We start from the raw sequence: 25,573 nt of genomic DNA on the forward strand, positions 1-25,573 counted from the left end.
ATAGGTTCCGTATGTGGTCTTGTTCTGAACTTAAGGGATCTGTATGCTGTTTATCAGGTATAGTTTGTGAATGCACTATTGAAATTGAGCTGCTGATAGCCAGAACTTTACATTATCTGAATGTCTAGATGAAACTGAAGCTTGAGAAAGAACAACAGAATGTTTTTACAAGTCCTTGTTAAAACTGGAATGTTAAAATCAACCAAGATCAGAGTCTGGTCCTCACTGAGGGTTAGAGAGAGAGATACGTATATATAACGCGTGGTAGCGTCATGATTTTATCAGAGTAAAAATCCACTGGTGACTCATATATTAACACACACTAGGAAAAATTAGGTAAAGGAAAAACTTTTAAAACTGAGAAAAGTGTACAAGAAAGAATTAAACAATCTTCTTCAAAAGAAACTGTCCTTGTTGGTTGCTATCTAGAAAATGCTTTGAGCAGATATTTTGAATTTTATCACTTGGACCCTTGAGAAATTGGGTCACCTCTGAAATGGGGTCCAGTGAATAAACCTTATCACATATTTAACCCTTGTGTTTACAAATGGGGTCCAACCGACCCCACACCTGTAAAACTTCTATCATTTGCCACAGTCCTCACATTCACAAGGKATATATGAGAAGGTATAATACTATAATAGTTTCAGACCTAAAAATGTAAAATTCATCAATGCATGTCCGGGTCCTGATCCAGAGTCTCCAGTGCTCTTCACCTGTGCACGACTAAGTCCAAACAATCCATGAGGGAAGCTCAATCAGTCACTTGTACCCAAAACCTAAGTAGGCAAAATACTTGAACTCCTCCACTTGATGAAAGAAGTGATCCTAAACCTTAAAGGGGAAATCCACCATGATCTCAGACTGAGCTACAATGTTTCTAAAACATGGCAGTATTCCAAGAACCTACAATAAAATACAGAAAACAAAATAAAACACTAAATTGACTCTATCCTCTCTACAGTGGTTACTTTGCAGAGATTTTCCACATTCCGTTTGTCCCACTTTTCCTTGACTCTGTTCCAACTTAACTTAAAATGTTAAGCAGGCAGTGACAAGAAAATTATAGAGCATAAAAAAACAAAGAAAAACCCGAATAAACAACAACAAAGAAAACACAGGAGTTACGATTGTTTTGGGACAATCTCTAGCGTATGGTTGCTGTAGCAATGCTCAAKATATTCTTTTGTATTATGACGTTGTCAATGCCAACACTGYTCCCACCTACAGATGCAAGAAAACATTGCAACATTTCTGATCAAAATCCCTTTTGTTTAACTGGTTTTTGAAAAAAATCTAAAAAATATTAGCACTATCGTTTCTCTTTCATTTTTGTGTTCAGCTGGACCTGAACAGAGTGATGTTAGTTTGATAACAGTTTGATGTTTTCTGTTGTTGTCTTAATGTAATGGGATACACTGAGCATAAAGAAACAAACTTGCGTGTATCCTGCACTTTGAACAAGGATCTAGGAACAGGCAACAAAATAAAATATGCAAGAAAGATAAGTCTAAAGTTGAGATGAATGTTAAGGTGAGAGYGTTTGTTTCTGAGGAAATGTCTGAAAATCTCAAACAGGGGTTATGTCTACTATTTCTGGAAGTGCCCTCAGTCTTTGTTAAAAGCTCTTTAGTGTCTGGTCCAAATCACCAAATCCTCCCCAAAACAAACACTGTCTCGTTCCTATGATTTTCCTGTTAGTCAGTGGGAAAACAGAAACAGAACATTAACAGTTGAGAATGAGACACCAGGGTGGGTGTCTGCACTGACACAAAGGCAAGCTATGAGCTACCTGCCCCGAGACTAGAAATCGGCAATGCATCTGAGGAATGGCTGTTTGGTATGTGAGTGAATCAGTGCATGTGGTGACCTTGTTGGAAAAGGGCCACACCAGCAGCTCTTTAAAGGTTCCTCAGTTGTTCCATACTTCCAGGCATTAGGTGGTTTTATAGYTCCATCAGCACTCAAAAAAGCCTGAGGGCCAGATGCCGGTTATGCATAATAGGACCAAACTTGTACATGCTGCCTGGATGGTGTGGTGAAAGGAAATATTTGGCACAGTACGAGACCCACCCACTGAAGATCCTCTTGGGCTTCACAAACTTATTGTCAATTTCTTGAAGAATCATCTGTTCCCAGCATTCTCCCTCCTTTGCATGTGTTGCAATTACTCAGTATGTGCCCTCCCACAAGTGCACGAGTTTACATTTCAATCCCTCCCTATTGCCTTGACCCTTCTTTTTTGTTTGGTCCTCAGCAGCTCTTTTGCTGCTCCCTCTTCAGAGACAGACTCTTTAACAAGCCTGCCCTGCCTGGGCAGTAGACAGAATGGGGAGGTTATTTTTAGATTACCCACAGATTAAAAGTGGAAAGTTTTTTTCTTCTTCCTTGTAAAAATAGTTCTCTTCCTCCACTTTATGATAGAGTTTAGCTTCTCTGCTGGGGATCTCTTGTTACCTCCCCCATTGCAAACTCTTCCCAGACTCGTCTAGCACCCCTCAAACCCCTGCCAATTCCAAGCCCCCCAGCCCCCAATCGCACTCATCCTCTCCAAACACTGACATCATTTGACAGACTGCACTCTTTCCTCTGTATGTGGGGGCTGCTCTTTTCCGTCTGCACACCATGAAATGGGTGAGGATAAACTCTTGACACAAATCAAGCAACAGAAGAAAAAAAATAAGATGTCAGAAAACACACATCTGCTGCAAGAAAACATGTCTGGTGCATCATTACATCCTTAGTACAGTTCTCCTCGCATGACCTTCTTCCAGAGTTAAACAGCTGCTTTAGAGTCATAGCTTGCCTTTGCTAACTCCTGCATATGTGCAGGTACACACAAACACACACTGTCAAAAGAATGCTAAACGTATGAATCAGGCAGTAATTAGGTCGTTTTGTTTTTTTGGGTCATTATATCTGGAAGTCTTGCAGGTGACGGGCAGGCTTAACTTCGACATTTACTTTTCTTGAACCCAAACCCAAGGCTGACTCTGCAAATACAAACACACATACCTTAGTTTCTCCCACCATGTGGATCACATCATCTCTGGCCTGAAATGGTAAAGTTAAAAAAAAGGGAGGGGGGGACACGGTCCTATGGATTTTACTAGTCTTATTCTCCATGACCCATGCCGAGGGCCTAAACTAGGATATAGCTCCTGTTAGTTTCCTTGAAAATGGGCCTGATTCTTAAAAAGAAAAAAAAGTTCTGTTTTTAGACTCGCAGCTTTTCCCTCACCCTTAATTTGAAGGAGTGACTTCTTAAGCAGCGGGAGATATTGCGTGGTAGTCAGCCTGGCAGGAACCGAGCAGGAAATCTTTCATTAAATCTCACTCACGGTCCGTCTGTCCCGACTTAAAGCTGTGTGTTAGATTTCAACTATAAGAGGCCCAGACAGTTCAGCTGAAGACAGTGGTGATTCCTGGATAAATGTCACTCTGAGTGAGATCCTTTATTTCCCCTTTATTTAATCAATCAATTGTATTTTTCAGCATTTTTTACTGCTGTCTCGATATGCGGTATTTCTAGATCGAGACGATTGTGATCACACGTCTTTAAGCTTATTTTTGAAAAGATTTAGAATATAATTACTGTATATATACATATATTTCTTTTTTCCTCTCTTTGGGGTGTCTGTGCCGCCCTCTGACAGGATGGTGCGGTGGGCAGTGAGCCACATTGCCCTTTTCAAAAGCTGCCATTGGCTGAAGGGTTAGAGTTAGTTCTGCATCACAGTCTTGGTGGGAAACAACCGTTATTGTAAAGTCATGCATCAAATTTTGGGATTTGAACTTTTGGATGAACAGCTGTGTTTGTGTGCATGATCAAAGACTCTCTTTTCTAATGAACTTTCAAGATATGCTCACAAAACCGTCTCCACAAAGAGCAAAGTCAAAGAGCCAGCTGTTGTAAAAGAAAAAAAGAAACTTGAGAAGAGAAAGTTATAAAGATAAACCAAAGGAGAATATAAAGTCTAATAACAGGACGCTGGTAAGTTACAGTACATCAAACCACTTTAAATTGCTCCTTCTCAAGCCTGTTTTACTGATGCATTGGGAACCGTAGTCAGAAAACAAGGAACACATTTGGGTTAATTGACAATAACATGTAAAAATATCTATGCTGGTTATGTTACTTTATCCAAAACATATGTTTCAAATGGGAGAAGCAGTCCTGCATCCGAAATTCTCTGCCACTCTCGCTCTCTCTCCATCTTTCATCTCACTCACTCGGAAAAACTATGGAAAACTAAATGTCAGCAATAATATTTTTTTTCTTTGATGCAGCCAAGTAGTGGAGCTCCAAGAAGATTTCCCTACAGCAGAATGCTCACCAGTACTTTTGGAATTATGAAAGCCGTAGTTGGCAGTTCTTCGGTTCTGAGTGCGCCATTCTTGTTTTACCGGGGCGATTAGACTACAGTGTCAGTGTAGAGTTTCACAGAGACATGAGGATTTATAAGGAGCACAATAAGGCGAATCAACAGGTAACTTTCCCCTACATGGAGGGAAGCAAAGACTAGGGTGTTTATGTGTTGGGGCAAGAAAGAAGGAGCACATTAGGTAGAAAACAGAAAGGGACTTGTTCAGAAAGAAGGGACTAAGAAGGAGGTAACATTAGTGCTCATTGTTGATAGTGAGCATAGGGGATTCCCTTACATCCACTCACGTGTACATCTTCGGTTTTTTCTTTTCATATAGAAGCGAGAAAACGAGTCTTTCTTGGTGTTGGTTTGCTCATTAAGTTTTTTGCAACACAAAGAAATCTGATCGGCTTCCTCTTTTTTCCGAACTATAACAGGAAAAAAAGTTTCCACCTGAGGCAATACAGCATTTATGTTAACAGCTTGGCCTTCTGTAGGCAGTTCCTTATGCGGCTCACAGTAAATGCAAATAACATCTCCAATCTGGACATAATATTCTTACGTCATAGTATGATTTTTTTTAGAGTACATTCTTCTTTCAGCCCCAGAACAGTCTGTGGATCAGCTACAGAAAGGGACTAAGAAGGAAGTAACATTAATGCTCAGCACTGCTCTAAAGGATTTTTTTGGCTTAGCAGTAGTGGTAATAACTGCTTAAATTTTACTACAGATGGTTCCACAGCATAATTAGTTTCCTATACTAAATATTACGGTCTGTTCAAATCACACGTTTCAGAGTTCCAAGCCAGAACATCAACTTAGATTCAAATTCAACACCAGCCAAAGTCGTAATTCCGACTTGGAAAGTTGCATATCCCAGAGTCATCTCAAGTTCAACATCCACATGGCTGCCACACAAAAAAACATAATCAAACTGGCAGAAATGTCCATTTCTGTGTATTTGTATTTGGGCACACGCGTACTGTAGACTGTTCATGTTTGACACTTTAGTACTTTCTTAGTTCAATATTTTTTTGAAAACAAAGTATTCAGTTTTTTTTTCTTCTTTTTTTTTTTTTTTTTTACCAAAACCTAAAAGTTTCATAAACCACAAATACTGTAATCTCTAATCAGTACAGAAGAATCCAGTCCATGTTCACCTATCCATGTTTTATATTATATCATTAACTCCAAAATTCAACTTCAAACTACCCCTTTTTGTGTCATCAACAATATTAAAAGATTTCATAAATCCTAACCCATGTTTTGTTCAATATCTGTTCAAATTGGAATCCCCCAGTTCAGGTTTAATCAGCTTTGACAAGTATTTTAGATTCTGATTTAAAGATGATCAGAAGTCATTAAAACTTATGAAATATTCATTTAGTTAGCGCTAACAGGAAGCTAGCAAATAACCCACATGCTGGGTGTGTCTAAATTCAGGGGGCTACATCCTTAGAAAACCACATTTGAAGTTTGAATAAGTCACAGTGTTGCTAAGAAGCCTGTCCAAACACRAAGGTCTCCTCCAAATGCAGCCYACAAATGTGTCCTGTTGATGTATGATCTGGTGAATCGGTTGCAGCCCACCCTATCTAAAGATTCACTGTGGGCTGAATGGAATTTTTTTTGTTTTCGTAGCAATGCTGGATGATGTGGGAAATAGAGTGGGAGACGAGTGCAGTTTAAAAAAATATGAATTTTAAAATTTGGCGCTACAAAAATTAAAAGCCTAAAGCGGTTGTGGTGTTAGGCTTTTATCATTTGCAGAGGAATGGTATTACAAAATATTTTGGAAGAGAAGAAATTAATTAATCAATTAATTAAAAAGAACTAAATAAGTAATAAAAAAAACTTGGCAGGATCTAAAGCTCCATTTTTTCCAGCTTGTGTTCAGCACTGTCACCTTTGCTAGACATAATAAAGCATTAAATAAGCCCTTTATCTATCATGCAGATGACAATTACACTATCAGAGCTTTTAAAATAAAAAAATAGAGAGTATACCTTTATTTATCCTTAACATTATTATTACTATAGCAAAAAGAATGTGCAACATACTCTTATTTGTGCTAAATATGGTGCTATTACTCATAAAAGTAACTAGTTACTTTATCAATGTTATCAGCATAATCACACTTGTGTTGCTAATAAGAGGTAAAAGTCAGGCTTGTGAGAATTGCTCACAAGTCTGTCCATGGTTGTTGGTCAATGTCCACGGTGGTTAGTCACTGGTTGTTGGTCAAACATACAACTTTTACACRGAATTAACCAAAGCACACCAACTCAAAACCATAATGTTCCCATGCAAGAAATGGAAAACAACTTACTTGAAGATAGAAATTATGAAAAAATTGGATTTTGTGTGTTATTCTTTAATAAATCAGTCTATATGGGAAAAAAAAATTGGTTTTATAGTGCAGAATGACACAAGTAATGTTCATACACTTGTTAAAGGGGAAAAAAAATCACATCTCTTAGCCTCAAGAAGAACCTATGGAGAATATTAATAGTGAAACAATCTAGCTAAGCATCAAAAGTCCTTCTCTTCTTCTACAGCTATCAAGGAGCTGTTAACATTTCACAGACTGTCAGTCTAATGTCTAACATTTAAGAGAAGCTGAAAGAGATTGGCACATGAAGCCACACTCTTTGACCTGCTTGCTGCTTTAACATTTCCCATCTGCACCAGCGCTCACATATGGTTCACATAGAAAAACCTCTTCTTCTTTCTCCCTGGCAGTTAAAGGCAACATGCAAACACGGAAATGAGACATACACTACTGTGCTGGGACCCGTTCTTGAGAGGTGGCATTGGCTTTAAGCTGCAGAAATAAAACCAATAGATAGTCATGAGAAACCACAAAGCACCATTTAAATAAAAGCACATGGAAGCCAGCATGAACATAGCCGCACACACATATGGAAACAGAGATAAGCCCCCAAACATGTCTTTGAAATGGGAACATTCTTAAATATTAAAGTAAATGGTGATCATTTAGGGGTGTGATTTTATCTTGACCGGATGAGCCCTCAATGTGCCAACACCGATCTTGTCAAGGGATAAAGAGAGGCAACGTGGGAAACAGTCAGGTAGTGCGGTTGACTACATTTAACAGTTTAAACTTTATGTATGTAACTTTTATAAATGGCATGTTTTTTTGTGTGTATATTTGTTAAAATTGTCCCTATGTCATGACAACATAACATGAGACAGATACTCTGTGAAAGAAATCAAGCTCCTCCATCTCCACCCAGTGCCTCTACTTACATTTGCAGAAATACACTGTTCCTGGTCATAAACAACCAGAGCCAGGAGGTTTTAGCAAATACTTTAACAACATATTGTTTATAAAATAGCATACTGCAGTTTCAAATGACGTTTTCAATTCTAAATGTATTTTTTAATGGGTAATATTATTGTTCTTGGAGGTCAACTTCATTAAAAAAGTGGTGAGCTGAGACCCATGAATGCAGATTAAATCAATCTAATAAAACCACTCCAAACAAGTGTGATGTAAAACTAATCTAAACCTCTGCAGTCGAAAATAAACACACCGTCTGTATTTTAAACTACCGAAGCTGGTAAAAGTCAAGTCTCTAAGGACCAAAACAAATGTCTAGTCTGCCTTTAACAGAGAATTACAAGATTATGAGATGTAAAATCATGTACTGTTTTATCCTTGTTAGTGTAGAGCTTTAGACCCTGAGGCTGAGTCAAGACCGAAGTCTCAGTATACAACTCAAAATTGGATCTTGAGATCCAGACAACAAATTTGAACATCAAAGCACAATCCTAAGCCAAGTCTGAATTCTGTTTTGTGATATAAGGTTGACATAAGTGATGGTCTTTGACTTAAGTATAAAAATCTACAGAGAGGAATCCATATGTAAAATCTAGCACTCCAAACATGACATCTAAGCACTCTGACTCCTTAATATAGGTCAATAATTCAAGAAATATCTTTAGCACAAAAAACAAGTGACAGTCACAATTCCTTGGAGAATTAAGCACATGATCTACAAGGTAATGTAAAGGCAGTGATGATTGGTTCAGAGGAGATGGAGCAGCAATCCTATCAGCAGGGTGTCAAAGAGCAAGGAAACCAACAACCAATTGCAGTCTACAATGGAGGCAACAGGAAACCAGAGTCAGATAGGACTAGGGAAGTATGGTGGCAATAACTTGAGGTTATAACACTGGCATAGAAACAAAACAAAAATATTTTTATAGCACACAAGTAGAGGTAGTTTCTAAAACAGTGGAACCCTCCCACCTCGAAATGACAATGTTTGACTCAAATTCCTTCTGGAGTTAGTTATTACTCCACCCTGTCACTTCATCTAGCCCTACCTTCAGTCTCTACAACCTTGCCACCTGTTTCATCATCAATAAGAAAGTGACTTCATTCCAGGCTGCACAACCGGTGCACTTTAAAGACATGTGTACAGATACAGCATCTTCAAATACATTGATTATCATCATCAAATTTGTTTTGCGAAACAGAGGCTGTCCTTTATGTATTCAAACAAAAGTTGCAAAATGATTCAAAACTGTCAGCTGTCACGTCAGTATCTAAATGTTTATGTATGTGGGGGTGTGTGCGCGTGTGCATGTGTGTGTGTGTCAGAATATTAGACAAGTTCACCAAGTTCAACAAGACACACACACACACACACACACACACACACACACACACACACACACACACACACACACACACACACACACACACACACACACACACACACACNACACACACACACACACACACACACACACACACACACACACACACACACACACACACACACACACACACACACACATTTACACAGACATGCACAGATTGCTTCTTGTGTTGCCATTACTCAAGAGCACATTGCATTGATTCACATGTTGGAGACTTAACCCTTACCCTTACCCTAATCACTACCTGCCTAACTCCGACCTTAATGCTAAAGTCGGCTCAAGTCTTTGCTCTGAAATGCCATGACTTATTTTATGAGGACTGTTTGTCCACAAAAGGGAGGTGAGTCCCCACAACAGAAGTGTGTGAATATACTGATGTCCGCATAATTCAGCATATACATCGATTCAGACGAGCACACGCACATACAAATTACTCAGTACTCCCTTTTTTCCCTGAAGCAGACTCTGTGAATGTTTGGCTGTGCCAGCTGTGTGAGCTTGAGGCAGGGTGTGGGGTATATACAACAGTCTGACAGACTGCATGATGTGTATACACACAGTCATAAACAGTATCTGGAGCGGAAGCACTGATCATCTAGATGTGCTTGACCCCGTGACCCCTGGGCTGAACTGTTATCTTTGCTCTGTCTGTAATATTCAGCCCCCAAGGCTGCAGGAAACACTGGTTGCTGCTCTGTACAATGTACAATGTACTGACCGTGAGCGAGTGTGCAGGGCTTGAGAGCACACACTCACCAAACCTTGCCTGATTTCATCTTCATTGTTTACCTTAGTGTACAAAAGTAAATATAAATTATCCAAAAGTCTGTTTGCGTGTCTGTGCATGAAAATGCATAAACATGTCAGCGGCCAAGTCTTTGAAGTTGACCACAGTGGCACAGTGGTGCAGTGAACTTTGGAGCTGAGAAGGGGAGAGACCCACAGACACACATTTAGTGTGTCAAAAACATCTGGCCTTATTTATAACTCCTCTGGAAAAAAATTACAAGAATGGAACTAAATGAGTGTTTAAAAACTGGGAAGACTCAAAAAAAGTGCTGCAGAGGAACTCCTTCAGTTTCTGGAATGTCACAGAAATAACCAAAAATGGCCAAACTGGGAGGGGCTTGGGGGGCACATCTGAAATGTGAAACCTGTCATGCCATGCAGTAAAGCAAATGATGCTCTTTAAAACATTCAGTCAACGTTTTCATTGGATGACAGTTTTACCTTTTAACCCAACAAATCTATATCTCTTAAGCGGAAAAGTGACTTAGCAATAACAGTGGGGGCTCAGAGATAAAATGACTAAACTCAACTTTCTCTGTATGTGTGTGAGCACCTGTGAGTGACTAAATGGAAAGATACCAATCATCTGCATGCATTGCATGTCATTCATTCCAGCTTTTTTTACTGCTTTAGGGCCAAGAAGTCACTGTGAACTCCTTCAGCAAACACTTAGAAGCAAGAAGAGGGAGCATTGAGGGATGAGGAACTGGCAAACATGCCTGTTTGACCCGGAAATATTCAGCAGGGTTAGAACTTTGAACTATTTGAAGCATGGACACTAGAGAAGGCCTGGCAAATATATGTGTTAGAAGCCCAAACAGTGGTAAAGGCAGAGCTYCCATGGGGAATCTGACAGTAGAGCCTGATAGTTATCTGCAGCTTACTCTCCACAATGTCGACAGTTTAAATGAGAAGCCACAATAAGCTCAGTTATCAAAGAGGAGATTTTCCATTCAAGTTTAAATACCATATTGATTTCATTGTTCCCAAAGCTATTTCTTCAGGAGAAATGGCAACACTGGTCAGAGTTGATGATAAGATGGATAGAGCTAAATATAGGGAACTACTTTAGGAAAAAAATGCTAGAGGCAGAAAATAAATGTAAGATYGGGGCAAAGCTTCACTCTCCAGCACGTACGCCTTTGAAAACATACAGACCGACCCAAAGTGGACTGATTTAGATCAAAGCTTATTCAGGTGTTAAAGTGTCCTGTCAAAGTCCAGTCAGGAATCTATTGCAATATTGCTGTCAACACAAACTTGACATCCAGTCTGACAGAGCTTGAGCRGCTGAGCATGCAAAGCTGATAAAGACATACCATCAAAAACTACCAGGGTACAACTGTAAATGAAAACCCCTCTTTTCAGGTTTAATTTGTGAAGAGAAGAAAACCATGCAGTCTTTTTCTTCCACTTTAAAATAATATAGTGCATTATTGCACTGTATTGGTCATATGAAATTCTAAGAAAGTACATAGAAGTCTGTGGTTGTAACTTCAAACGGTATGAATAAATTGGCAAGGCAAAGTTATTAGAGAGGAATGAAAATTAAGCAGCAAGCAGCTCACCTTACCCATATAAAAGCTGTCATGCTTCTTGATTCAGTTCAGGGCAAMGTCTTCTTATCTGATTCTGTTTATGGTATCTGGTTTCTGTCCCTCATAYCACCAACAGTTCTTGTATGGACTATTGGTGGTATGACACCTAGCCTTGTGTTTGCAGGAATTGCAGTTGTTACTTTTTGAGATTAAGCCTCACAGAGGTTAAAAATACCAAGCTTTAAATCTTAGGCCTCCCCTTTTAACCTTCATAAAATGACTCATCTGTCAGCACTTGAAATGAGTGTGGTCATCTGTCTACGACAGACTGCTGAGCCACAGGTGACCAACATCAGTAGTCTAAGACTACTGTGTGGCTTTGAARACAAAGCCACACAGTGAACTCCTTTCCACGCAGTTCTCAGGGCTCTCCTTTAAATAGAGAATGACGTCAGACCCTGCTCAGGTCTACCGGCTAAGCCCAAAATAAATGCATCCACAACAATACCACATCTGGAGAAAAGTGTTGAAGTGAAAAAGGGAAGAGGAGGAATGTTGGTGAAAGTGGGTCAAAAAGCTGTTTAGCTCTCAAACTCGGGCCTAAACATCTGGAGCTGCTTCAAACGGATTTTATTTGAGGCTGTCAAATACTTGCTAATCATTCCTCAGATGCTTCTCAACTGTAATTTGAAACTTGTTTAATCTCTAATTTGCAGCATAAATTGAGACAAGGTTAGAGCATGAAGCAAAATCTTATTTCCTGAGGTTCGTGCAGAAGTTTTCTCAGGAAGCCTGTTCTTGTTGTTAGTGTCACAAGCAATTGGAACCTTCCTTCAGCAGAAGGAGCATAAACGCAAGGCAAGAAATTGAGACAATTTTCTGCCTGTTGGAGAAAGTGTCGTATAAACACACAATGAGTGATCCAGCAGTTATTTGTCAGCAGACACATGAGTGAACCGCCTYCTGTCTGACTCCGCAGATTGAACTCGCAGCCGTGGGTGCATAAAAAAATATATATAATTGAATGCACACACATCCATATATGTGTGTGCATTCAAGGAAGTGAGGTTGCTGATAGAAATAGAAGAGGCTGCAGAGGGATACCGATGAAATTATTTTTCCACAAAAGCAGATTCAGTGTCATAACACCAATTCCCAAAATCCCATTTACTACTCTAATGCTAAGAGTGAAAGGTTTGCTGGTAAAACAAAACCAACATGACTGGGTCAGCAGAGGGAGAGGAACATAAAGTAACAGATGACTCATAGTTACATCCTAAATATAAAAGATCTTGAGACTGGAGCCAGCTAAGATAATTAAAGAGCAATAACAGACGGAAAACTGTGAGTTACTGAGCTGAGAAAAATTAGGTCAAGCAGTTCAGCTCAAGGACTGTAGATCCAGTAAAATACCATCTGTGCTGTCAGTTTTTATACAGAAAAAGGAGATCCACTAAGGGAAGGTCTTCACTGCAACTACAAAAGGAAAAAAAATAACAACCTAAGAAATTAATGTCACTGCACATTTTTGTAGACGCTCAAAAAACTGCCTGTACATACACTGCATTTAGAATTAAATAACACAAATATGATGGAATGATGCAACCCWGGGCATATATTTCCATACAAAAATACTGATGATTCTTTTGTTTTTATGTAGAGTTRGGRATTCCTGAAATACAAACTGTGTTTTAAATGATGTGTAAACAGTATACAGTCATTTTGTCTGTTTGGTCAGTCTAGATCTTTCTTTTTCCTTCTAATCTCAACCTAAGGTGGTTCTACATTACTCATTTAAACTACAGGAAAGATTTTGTAATCTCAAACTATTTTTAAGTCTTTTCAGTTTAACCCTCCCAAGGTTTTAGTGTGACGCTCAGGTCCTCCTGGGTGTCCTAAACGGACCTCTAAATGGTTTTCTGGTTTTCTGATCAGGAAACCAAAATGGAGATAGGAGGGGTCAAATGGTAGCATKAAGCTGCAAAATCAGGATACAAAAATCTACAGGGCTGAAATGCCCCACTTAAAATTAGAATTAGCTCTGTCCTATGAGCTATACTTTAAAATTGAAAGGAGATATTTATGTTACCAATATAATAAATAAACATGAGCACAAATATTTATACAAAAATTCAGTTGACAAACACACCAAATTTATATCTCTTCAATTACCCATTTAAATTTAGCAGGAAATTCTAGGGACTCTGAAATTAAGGTTTGGCTTACTAATGGGTTGATTGAGAAAAAAAAAAAAAACCTTGGAGGTTCTCAAAGTTTTAATGACTGGGAGCAAATCTCTGCAGCCTGTTATTTAAAATCTAAATCCGATAATTTATGATGCACTTCAGGTATTACCAAGTAAGAATGTAATCATTCCTTCCCTTTTGCTTACTCTGGTTGATTGGTGATGTGCTTTTTCATAGCGTCATATACCATCTCCCTGCTAACGTTTAGGAGGTAGCAGTTTAAACTGGTCTTTTTCTAATTAAAAAGACGGCTAGAGGAGGATGGAGAGAGTGAATTCCCACAGGCCACATCATTGACTTTCGGATTCAGAATATTCTCGTCATGGTGATGCCACCTTTCCTTGCTATGCTTTATGGCACTTGTCAGTAAAATTTGAGGAAGAGCTCCGTGCTACAGCAGTTTTGTCACAGAAATTTATTGGATAATTTGATAGCAAGACCGAGAGTGAGCTAAAGCTGTGATGTATATTTAACCAAAAAAGAAGACAACTACAAATCTGTCCTGAGAAAACACAACATTTTAGTTTCTGACAACATCAAAGGATAATGAACAAATTATAATTATAGGATTGATGTGAGAACTTTGAGTCTTTTCCTATATGTCAGCAATGCATTGTTGTTATTTAGAGCTTCACAATATACTGTACTGCAAAGAACTGCTTGGATGTAGTATTTGGAAAGCTTTATATTTCATGTGCTGTACATTCAAACTCTGTTTGCCAAAAATATGTTATGACAATTGGACGGACTTTTACTGGATTTAGATCTTAGTGACTGAGATGCTAGAACGTAGAGAGAGCGGCATCATGATGCTGGTACAGAAAACCGGCAGTGAGGAAAAATGTTGATCAATCAATCAATCAATCAATCAATCAATCAATCAATCAAATTTTATTTGTATAGCACATTTCAGCAGCAAGGCATTTCAAGGTGCTTTACATAATAAAAAAACAAAATAAAAACAGCATGTGACATTGAATAAACAATAAGAAAGAGAAAGAAATTTTGGAAAGAAGCAAAAGATAAAAACATATTTTTGTTACGGAATTTAAGCGCCTGTTGACTCCACCGTCCGTTTAACACGGGTATTATCCAGGCCCCCTTGCCTAACAGGACAAGGTCTCCAACCTTGCAGCACCAGGCTCCGTTCACCTATCAACGCAAATTTTTGCGCTAGGACTAATCACCGTCGCAACACAATTCTAGTGCAATATTTTCCTATTATTTAACTCTACTATGATYATAGTGGGGTTGTATGAAYAAGAGCTCAAGATACTGAAGATACTGAGACATCATTCATTCATCCATTCATTGTTTATATCCACTTGCGGGAAGTGGTGCCTATCTCCAGTGGTGAGCGGGAGGYTGCATTCTGCACAGGCCACCAGTCTATGAAAGATGCACAGCTTGCACCGACACACTCTCCCTTAAATTTGAACCAAAGATCATCTCGCTACAAGGCAACAGTGCTGACACCATTCAGTCCTCATACGAGACTTTAATCTCTTCATAATGTTGTAGCGTAGAAAATCAGTTTCACAGCTACACACAAACTGAGGAGGATGGCCCGAGGGACTCTGGGCTACAGTGTTGGTGTTCTCTCTAGCTTAGAGGCATTGAGTTTGAAATGGTAACAAGTTTCAAACTCTAGTCCAGTAAAACAAACAAGAATGAAATGTAAAAATAATAAAATAAAATAAACACAAGAATAACTGAGTTTTAGACATCTGCATTGATCAAAGAATAAAATACTATCAATTAAGTTCTAGCTTTAGTAAATGAACTGAAAAAGAGTGTGAGTGCTCCAATCCTAGWGAGAAATTAAGAGGTTTAACATACCAGCTGCGTCTCATATACAAACTGCTCAGTGAAATCCGTTTTTTCTATGTACTCTGTTTTCAGATCTGGATTTCTACTCATCATGTGGGTGGAAATGATCTATAAAGCAATTTTGCCACGGTTCAAACCAATCTGTTTGCTAGCTAAGCCATTTTTCTTCATTCAGTTCATTCAGTTTCTTCATTCAGCAAAAACTTGCAGAAGCAAGTTTTTGTTTCTTCTGCAACAAAACTTTCATACTTTGTTTTTTTCAATTTACACTGCAGACAAATAAGGTTTGCATCTTATTACAGTGCTTCACAGAACTTCACATTGAACCATTTCATCCTGAACCATGAACTGCAATGTGTTTCTTTGGGATTCCTTATACATGACCGACCATGGATAGCTATGAAGTAAAAGAAAAGCTTAATTTGCTAAGCTTTTTCTGAAAGTTGCTGGCGTGTATGTGTTTAAATCCCTAGGCCACAGCATTTTAGAGCCACCTTTTACTACCATTACATCAACAAGTCTTTTGATTTTTTGCTAATGACTTTGTACATCTAGAGACTAACATATTGGCCAATTCCTCTTTGCTAAACAGCTCAAGCTCAGTCAGATTAATTGATGCGTATCCTTTAACAGTTATTTTCATGACTTAATGCAATTTAGATTAGATTAGAATTGTGCTTTCAAAGTTACTAACTTTAACTGTTTGTATGTATGCTAAATGTTTCAGTCTCRAGACTTTTTCAATCGATTCTGACCAGATTCCCTATCCCTGCAGTATTCCAAATCATGATGCGGCCATCACCATGGTGTTTCATGTTAGTGGTATGTTCAGAGTCATTTTCGGCGCAGTCCTTTCGTTCACTCATTGGCCTGGTAGGAAATCTACCGGACACAATCCGAATTAAGGGGACAAAGCCCAAACTGTACTGGAGCAACAATTTTTTTCTTCGAGCAAAAATGGCCAGGCTAGTATTTTAYATGTAGGCCAGAAAGCCCAATTTCAGAGCACCTTCTTCCATGACAGGGAGTGATWAAGGGCCTACAGTTAAATTAACTTGTAGTGTCACAGGCATGAGGTGGCTATAGGGTCAGGGGTCACACTACCATGACAAACAAATGAACCACCCAGGGAGAAAGTCAACAAGAGATACTTTCCTACCAAGCCCTGGCAACAGCGACGGCTGGCAAACATGTGTGTGACAAACGTGCCATCTTAACCAATGACAGAGCCTCTATCATCACCATATGGGGCTGCCACACAGGCATACCAGAGAGAGTGGGAGAGCCACAGCAGGAGGTGAGAAAAAGCAGGCAAAGCAGGAAGGGTAGCACCAGACACTGTAAAAGATAACAAGGCCAATACTGATAAGACATTTTCAGTACTGTGTACATGGGTTATGGTCTTTCAGCTGCTCTGTTAGATCTGCACTGTAAGCTCTACAAACTGCCTAAGTTTGTGTAAATGTTATGAGGACTCCCTGATGTGAAAATCATGGGAGAGATGCTGCTGTTAGCTAGTCTGCAATCAGGCAAAGTTTTACTGTAGGTTCTATTGTTTCTCTTTAGGGCTTTAAGACTGGTATCCAGCACTCATGATGGCCCCTCTCTGCCATTATACCCCCCATAAATCCCATTTTATAAACTTTAACTGTCTTGAGAAAACACACAAAGCTAAACTCRGGGTACTTATATAAAAGTGCTTCCTTTTCCTTCTCTGACTCGATCACAAGAAATCCGATGATTCAACTCCTTTGCCTCTAGATCCACTTTGTACCGCAGCAATGTTTTTAAGCATTCCTGTTGATTTTCCACACTTTCATTTCATAATTTTATTTGCCTCAGCTTTCTGTCCGTCCTCCATCTCTAACTCTGTTTGTATTTTTCTTTCTCCTCCTCTTCCCCTCACTAGTTCTGGAAAGTACATTCGCTCAGTTCAACAGAGTGACACAAGGACCGTCTCCTTCATGGCAGACTTGTGTTTTTTCAATTAAGCTTGGCTCCTGTACATTTGGGAAACCATAATTCTCAGGGTCCGGCAGAAAGCAGTGGAAAGTCACTTAGGTTTTTCTTTCTGGGAGAGGTATTGGAAAGATCCATTTCCTTGAAGCATGTTAAAGTAGGGAGGATGGAGAATAAAATTATAGGGAAACCATCAACAAGATTACAGGAGGTGTTGATAGAAATGGAAGGTCTCGCTGAGGCGATCGGGGTGCAACAACCCGTGGGGTGAATAGGATCAGGAAGGTRGTGAGGGAGAGAATGCACATGGATGGATTTCCCAGGGAATGTGGATGAAAGTAAGTGAGTCACAGGCCGGATCTGGATTGCCCAATGGGGAGGAGGTCAGATCCACTGAATTYACTTCAAAGCCTGTTGTCACTGGATTGCAGATGCCTCTTGTCAATTATATTTACAGAGATGAACCCCAGTAGGCTGTCTCGTCCATCTGTCCAAAGCAGCTTTCAGTAAGTAGTGCAAATAAGCAAACAATAACCTCCCATACGCAGTTTAACAGCTCACACAAAATTACAGTGTGGCTGAGTTTAATATTGGCACTTTTATCAACCATCAATTACATTGTATTTAACTAAAGKAACTTATGCAATATTAATGCTGGCCTGAAGGTGGAGCCACTCATTATATAGAAAATAGATTTTTGAACACAAGACCTAAACAATCATGCCTATATAGCAGTCTTTGTTGAAATGTTACAGCCACMAACTTTGTGGAAGCACATTACCRGGGCATCAGATTTTAACCAACATAATACACATASCTTGATTAAACAAATGAAAGGCAGGCAACTTTCAAGATAGGAATATAAATAATTAAATCACCTTAAAGCCATTTTTAGACTCTGGGCCTTACACTGTAATGGTGTGGGAAGTTACACTGCCTTAGGTAAAAACATCTTATACTAACGTCTTTGCAGTTTCATCTATGGTTAAACCGGACAGCCAGAGATTTTTTGGGACTAAGATTTTGCAGCAGTGTCTCAATAAAAACAGTAGTTAATCTCATGCCATGCTATGCAGACACTACTTCCACACTGCTGAAGATTCACTAACTTCATAAGGCTTGAGGTGGYATCCTGACATAGTTCCTTTTAATTTTCTTCCACTGGAGAACTATCTGATGCTCTGTATCCAGCATAAGAACTACCATGTGGAGCTGTTTAGAAGTGGAAAAAAAATATGGTGATTTTCTGGGAAAAGTAGTGCATTGAGTTCTGATAAAATAGAAAACTATTAATACCACATCCTTTATTCTAACGCACACACACATTAATCAAATGTGGGATGCATCAAAGATCTAGATCTACATAATGGTTTATTTATCTATACGCCAGCATACACACAACAGTGCCAGAATTGGAAATGATGCTCTAATTCTTTGATTTTAAATCCAAGAAACAAAATCTAATAAATCAGTTCATACTGATCAGCATTTAGAACATGAAATAGATCTGGTTTCTGTTTAATGTTTCATACAGCAGTAAAACCAGCATGACTGAGAGATCTATTTTAGATTATATAAATAATGCAATATCATTAGCTGACCTACTTTGTGCCAAAGGTCAGTTAGTCTGTGTCCACTACATCTTGCTCTGGTCATATTCCCTCAGGTCAGCTGTGAATTCGCTGACCTAATTCAGCATCACAATCAATTTCAAAATCTTCTTTATGAAACATGCCATGTTGTCACCTCTGACCAGGACAACCACAGAGAGATTCGCCACTTATAGTTATCTCTCCCACTGCTACCAAAAGACATCTGTATTTAGAGAATTAAATGAAGTCTCCTTGTGTTAAATAATAAGAATTCATTAGGAGAATAAATATGTAGCACATATTGCTGGTTGAGTTTTTTTTTTCCTGGAGCCTGATTTACATCACTAATCCAATTGACAGAAAATGAAAAATCCTAGACCAGACAACAAGTTGATCATATGCAGACATTTGCTAAAAAGGATGAAGTGTGTTACTGGGGAATTACTTACTCAACCTTTAATTAGTACCAAAGTTCTCAGCATATTATCTCATCTTGACATTCCCTTTCAAGAATGTGACAGTTTCCTTCGTTCAAAGATGCAGTCAGTTCATCATTGTCAGAGTAACTCTTTCACTGTCAAACTTAGACTAAGTTCATAAGTGCATGTTCATGTGAGAATTCACGAATGGATGTAGAGAGTAAATACACACAAACACATGCGCATTAAAAGTGGGAGTGACTTCTGATGTACAGCCCCCAATATACCACCACCCCTCCCGTGCCCCCCACTACAACAATCAGACTGGGCAGATAGCAACACAGTTCATAGCTATAGAGAATTGCAGGAGTAACGACTAAGGGTTTTTCTTACCTCAATGGTTTTTCTGTAAAGCCAACACAAGCAAAAGACTCATGATTGTAGYGGTCTGTCTCAGTCTTGGCCTCTTTGTGTCATTTAGCTGCGGCAGACGGGAGCTGGGACGCATAAACGCTGCAGAGTGGAGACGCTTTCGGCACACTTCACAGACAGGGAGGGCTGTGGAGCAGCGCAGACCCCAGGCCCGTCCGCTCACACTCTGCCGTCTGAGGATGAAAAGAGAAGACTTCATTACCAACACAAGACACGCCTCCACCCCTYTGGTCTCCCTCCTCCTGAGCTCCCCCCCCTCCCATCCCTTCTCTCCTCCTTGACTACCTCCCGGTTTCCCTTCCACACTCCCAGGCAGTAGCACGCTCCAGGGCCTGCCCCAGCCAAAAAGAGGGGTAGCAGACTGCCAAAAAAAAAGAAAAGAAAAACTCCCATCCCAAAGCGTAATACAGGAAAGGCAGACAGGGACAAGAAGAATCAAGACTGTGGAGAAACAGAGAGGAAGCATTTATCACTGTATCAATCTTATCGAATCTTAATGTTTTACATCAATTGTACTGTCCCATATTTAGTTTATATAGTTAAGATGAAATTGGTAGAATCACATTTGAGATAGAAAGAGTGGCTGCAGATGAGAATATAAAGCACAAATAAAGAAGAATGGAGAGAAGTGACTAACTTTTTTGTGGAATAATTTGACATGACATAGGCTAGACAGAAAYAGAGACTCGGATCCACTCAGACCGAGACATAAGATCAGTTATGACATTTCAAGGCATAAAGTTAATGGGGGAAAAATGACAAATACAACCTGGGGTTGTTGTAAATGCTAATTAAGACTTTCTGTGAGAGAAATCACATCAAAAAAATGTTGTTCATGAGTGTATTTGTGTCTGTTTTGGGTTCACGGGGTGGGGATATTGTCTGTCTCTATGTGCTTGTGCATCTATAAACCTAATTTTACTTTAGCTCTTTGCAAGCTGCTTCCATGGACAACACCCAGAATAAAGTTTCAAAATCTTTGTCCATTCTGCCCCCTCCTTCACATGGCAAATGAAGTCTCTCCACATTAGATGGGGAAAATAGACTTAAAAACATTAGCCTTTTACTGTCTGTAATTATGATGGGCTGGGTAGAGTCAGCTCAGACTAGTCTTGTGTTTTAACGGTGGATAGGAAGAAACGATGCATTAGTTAAATGATGTTCCAACATAGCCTTTTCTCAGATTTTCAATAATATTTATTCTCATGCGTTGTCATGCAGATTCTCTGTCTGTACTGATGAAGATTATCTTACTTCCATATAATGAATGCTAGCTTTATTCCAAATGACTGCAGCCCTACCTACTTTCTGACTGATTAAGAATAAAATAATTTATCCACTCGAATGTAAATGAAAAAAAAATAGTTTTAAATGATGACTTAAGCTATTCACAAGCTTAAGCTTAAGATTTAAGTTTAAGCTTAAGTCTCTGGTCTTATTGGACATGGTTATTCCCCTTCTAATAACCTGTCCCACTGCCCCTGCAGATAACAACGGCAATCAAGTGAAAGATCAGATTTAATTCCGGAGTTTGTCTTSCCAGCCTTGACAATTCAGTTTTTTAGAGCTTTTGTCGTTCAGAAGTGGAGTCTTGGATTCCCACTCGAATCATTCCAGCACTCCGAAGTCTGGCACAGGACAGCCATAGGAGATCAAAAATAATCAAAAGCTTTTTGCTGCATCAAAGTATTTGGGTGTGGCCAAGACTCAATTCTGAATTTGTCATAAAACATCAAGGTGAAAAATCTCCGAATGCAAGCGTCCAGCTGCATTCTATTTTCTGTGTGTCATAACAGACCAGACTCATAATATTCACATGGCCAATTGGTGACATAATCTTAGTTTGCAGGCATGACTGAATGGTGATGTTCAATCCCTCATTGTTTGCATATGGTTGACTCTAAATCACAAATGCATCATCCAGTTTGCACCAAACTGGTTATGATTGACCTGTCTTAACCTCTAAAGAGGTCAATTTTGGAATTTTACTCCAGTTGTAATTCCCTGACCCCTCATTCTATCTGCAAAATGTTTTTTGTGCATCGTCAAGGTGAACTGATACACATTTTGGTGTGATTGTTTGATCACTTAAGTCCCACCCACTCAGACCCCCCATGTTTGACATACAATTAAGATTGTATTCAATAACCCTTGATAACAATCCATGTTCAAAAGCCTTCAGGAATTCCTCATAATTCATTCGYCACAAAACAGGAAATGGCAGTAACTCCTCCTGTCTTGAAGGATTTTCAGCCAGACCTTTAAGACCTGCTGCTGAATGGTCAGTCGATCTTTAAAAATGGAAAATTGGATGCTGATGTCACAGTAAAAGTAACATACTCTGATGGAGGAGAACACAACTGCTAATCCATCATTGGATGGGTAAAATAGTCCTTAAAGCATTAGCTGTTTACTGTCTGTAATTATGAGGAGCCAGATAGAGTCAGTTCAGAAAACCTCTACACCCTGCCCCCAGTGCCACCACACATAACATGCTTCTATCCCGGTTTGAAGTGGGTCATGAAACACAAAGTAGCTGTCGTAAGTGAACGAAAACAGGGCCTTGGTTAGAATTTTTGTAGTTAAATGATATTCTAAGGAGTTATTGGCAGGATATGTTTAAAGAATAAAAAGTCCAGAAGTTTACAGTAATTTACAGTCAAGGTTTACAAGTGCACTGCAGTTCGCTGACTCGGACTGGCAAGCATTAAAGTTCAAAGTAGGGCTTTACCCAAAAATCTGGTGCATGCTCCAGATCAAACCCCAGTTTATGGCATGTGAGCTAATCCTTGATCCTGATGGAAAATATCAAGAGACATCACCACATCACTAAATCCACCACAACTCCTAATTTAGCAAAAGAACACAGATACAGTTGTAGTTACTTAATTACTTCTTAGGAACAAGCAGAATAGTAGATGGGGCGGGGGGTGAAAAACATTTAAAGTGTTTACAAAGAAGCTAGGAAAAAGTCAAAAGATCCAAAAGAAGCACAGAGGGAAAAGAATGTCAGCATGAAGTAATAAAACAGCAACATTTTTCTGGGCAGTACTTAATGAAGTAAGCAGGGATTATACAGATCTCTGGCAGCCTCCCACACTAACATTAACACCTACAGAGACCTTCTCTGTTGCATAATGGTGTCAAATTTACACAGGTCCTCTAAACAGTACTTAAGGTTGTGGACTGCCTTCTCTGTAGGCTGAAGGGTTGAGGTTTGAGACAAACAGCTGGAGCGGGCTGGTGGTGAAATGACAGCAAAAGAAGAGATAAACTAATTTTAGTGTGCTTTATTGCTAACATTACCGCTAATTCTCCAAAAACCAGAAACACAGACAACCCTCTTGTGGTGTCTTGTGTCTTTTAAACAAGGGTCATTAGGGACAGAGAGCAGACTATTCAAACATCTGAAAGCAAGTCTTTGTTTAAGGTTTAAAAGATTGCCAAATATGTTAATTGCTGTAAGAACAGTAAATTATTAATTATGGCAGAAATTGACATTTAATGAGGACATTTGGAAACACAGGGATAGACCGTGATTTACATTGGCTTCGGTGCACTGGGGATGATTCAACATCTAAATGGATTGAGATTTATGGTGGAATGTACTGAAATGAGTCAACACCACAATCGACCACTAGGGGCTGAACAGTATAAGACACAATAGGTTACATTGAGCATCATGAAATCTGTTAATGGCATAAATATTTCTAACAAATTTAGTGCCTTAACCAAATAACTTCAGAAAAACAAATAATAAACACATTTGGCAGCTTAGTAGTGTGCCATCAAATGTGCATGTAGTTGCTGTTTTAAGTATTTCATTTGAAAATAACAAAAGTAATAATTTTGTAATACACTTTTCCTCTATTTTCTACATGGAAACTGATTCAATTTAGATGGGGAAAAAAGGGGAACACAGAAGAGCTTTGTAGGAGCTATCGGTGTAAGGCTGATATTTAAGAACTGAAATTCATACTTGAAGAATGTGTAGATTACAGCTACAGATTAGTAGTTGTAATCTAACAACACAAACTTGGTTAAGCAAGGTTAATTTGTATTTTGTTCTTTTATTCCTCAAGATATGTGGACACCTTTTCAGACGTTGAATATGCATAAATAGTCCTTCTATAACTCCAATTCGGTGAAAAATGAAACAAAAACATCACTGCATTTCCTGTAAAATCTTTTAAAAGCTCTAGAATATCCCAGTGTTTCCTCAGGGACCAATAAGCTGGTAAAAAGAAAACTAATAAAACATTGCAATTCTTGGAGTAAAATGCAGCCTGGTATTTAATGACACACTGAACTCTTACTGCATATATTTCTGTTTACTTTAGGACCTTTAGTGTCACATTCATGTGCCTTTACTGCACAGCTTTCAGGGGAAAAATGTAATCCACAGCAACACAGTGAACTCAAGTCAAGTATCTTAAAACACTTTCTATGGAGCTCCTTAAAACCACAGTAGAACTGTAGTACCTTAAGGTGTTTCATGGGCAATGATAGATAGCTGAATGCCTTCACTGCTAATAAAGAGATCAAGTTTCAGCTTTGTGTTTTATCCCAGTTACTGCAGCTTGGTATGCACACAGCCTTTTAGTAAAGTACAGTCTCAGCTCTGCCTTCCTTTCAAGTCATAAAATGATATCTTCAACCTGATTTTGCCACAGTTGCGGTGAGCGTTCAGAGTACCAGGGTAATTCCAGGTCAAGTTGGTGACACACCCAATACCCCAATGAAAGGCTTCTCCATCACAACCAACACAAGTGCTCCTGTAACTGTCAATTAAAACCACTGAGTGTAGGCACTGACTACATGTGGTCACTCTATGACATGACTCATTGACTGCTAGATACCTGAAAAGGCCAATAAAACAGTTACATTAAGACTCAACGGCAGGAATAGACGGCATTTTTATTCACACAAGGACTAGTTCAATGAGGGCACAACGACAAAAAAAAAAAAAACGAGACTGTGGGTTTTAACCCAAACACAGGTGATGGTGGCAAACCAAACACATCCATTTCTTCCCTCTGTCTGTGCAGCTGTCGACTTCTGGAGCTGCCGGGCTCGGCGGACTTACTGAGTACTGGGAATTTCACACTTTTAGCGACCCCAACCAGCAGTAAGTAAAAACCATCACACCCTGGTGTTCCATTTCTGACCCAGAAAACATGCGCCTCTCCAGGGCAAACAGGGGACACCTCAACCAGTGTCGACTTAGCAGCTTGGCGATGTGTACTCGCCGTGTCATGTCGGCCAGGAGCGATTATGTTCCCAGGGTGACAAGGTCTGGGCAACTTGGGTTATGAATTAGAATATTTTAGGTGAAACAAGAACTAAGAAAGGGGTTAAAGAATCTGTTTTACATTTAGGTAATAAAGAGGCAGAGAAAACTCATGGTATAATAATCTTTGGCTAGAGACACCTTAACAACTGTGGATATCTCAGATAGGTAGATATTCCTTTGAGCATTTCTTGAGGACTGTTGGTTCAAGTTACATCGACAGACTGATATTCCTCTAATGTCATCAAGATAAATTCAGTTTTCCAGGGTATACACAGGAATTAAGTGCTGATACCTGAATAAGACGCTGATGTCTTCTCTGATGGCTGAGGACGGGCACCATCGCCGTGGCTGAAATACAAATATTTGTCATGTACTTACATCCATCGTTGCCATAATTTTTAATGTTGTATTATATT

The 25,573-nt window shown here is 39.2% G+C and overlaps 1 protein-coding gene across 2 annotated transcripts in view; it reads right to left on the reverse strand.

Annotated features, from left to right (window-relative positions):
* znf469 (zinc finger protein 469) overlaps positions 1-25,573 on the reverse strand; it is a 217,640-nt gene that overhangs the window by 32,868 nt on the left and 159,199 nt on the right. For both annotated transcript variants that reach the window (XM_017305413.1, XM_008411476.2), the window contains one exon: positions 19,826-20,037. The gene's annotated coding sequence lies outside the window, so the exon portion shown is untranslated. The remainder of the gene's footprint in view (positions 1-19,825; positions 20,038-25,573) is intronic.

Source organism: Poecilia reticulata, linkage group LG6, assembly GCF_000633615.1.
Source record: "Poecilia reticulata strain Guanapo linkage group LG6, Guppy_female_1.0+MT, whole genome shotgun sequence".
NCBI lineage: Eukaryota > Metazoa > Chordata > Actinopteri > Cyprinodontiformes > Poeciliidae > Poecilia > Poecilia reticulata.